This window comes from Octodon degus, unplaced genomic scaffold (genome assembly GCF_000260255.1).
Source record: "Octodon degus isolate 3935 unplaced genomic scaffold, OctDeg1.0 scaffold00090, whole genome shotgun sequence".
Classification (NCBI taxonomy): Eukaryota; Metazoa; Chordata; class Mammalia; order Rodentia; family Octodontidae; genus Octodon; species Octodon degus.
In genome coordinates this window covers 11,608,130-11,608,989 of record NW_004524666.1, presented here as the reverse complement: position 1 = coordinate 11,608,989, position 860 = coordinate 11,608,130, and positions in this window count along the sequence as shown.

Below are 860 nucleotides of genomic sequence, written 5' to 3'. Positions count from 1 at the left end.
AAAGAAGGGCTTGAGTCTAAGATCTGATCTCCCTGATAAGGCCCAGTCACACTAGGGATGTCTCACAGCTCCCTGGCACACTACTGAGAAGTGAGCTGCTGTCACTCTCACAAGACCTCTCCCCAGTCTTGAGGAGCTGTAGGGATCTCTTCCCTCACCATGGATCTGCTCCAAAAATCCGCCTCTTTCCCTCCCACAGTAAAGCTGTAAGCCCCTTTGAACAGGATCGTGACTCATCCACTCCCAACGGGACCAAGAGATTGCAGAAACTGTATTTGTTAATTGTCTCTGCTTGGAAATAAGCTGTCATCTAGTGGGGACAAGATAATGTAAACGATTCAAAGCAATTTCAAAATTAAAAAATAAAGAATATTTTTAAAAGACCACGGATGTAGCTTAGTGTAGCTCAGCCCCTAGGTTCAATCCCAAGTACCGAGAAAAGGGAGAAGGAGTGGGGAGAAAAAAAAAAAAAAAAAAACTTGTCCCACCATTGAGACCACAGGAGCTCTATTTGGGCAATCTCAAAACATTTCCATATCTAAACATTTGATTTTGTTAGCTGGCATTTCCAGCTTGTACATTCCTTCAGATCCTTCAGTCTTTTTTTTTTTTTTCAGAACCAGGTATTGAAGAGCCGGTGGTATAGCTCAGAGAACTAAGTGCTTGCTTAGGTAAGCACAGGGGCCGGGGTTCAATACCTAGCTCCGCCTGCCGCGCTGGCCCCACCTTCGGGTGCGCTGAGCCAGCAATGGAGTCCAGGCGCAGTGGCACGCGCCTGTAATCCCAGCACTTGGGAGGCAGAAATCAGGAGGATCACTACTAATGTGGGCTATGTAGTGAGACCCTGAGCAAAAAAAAAA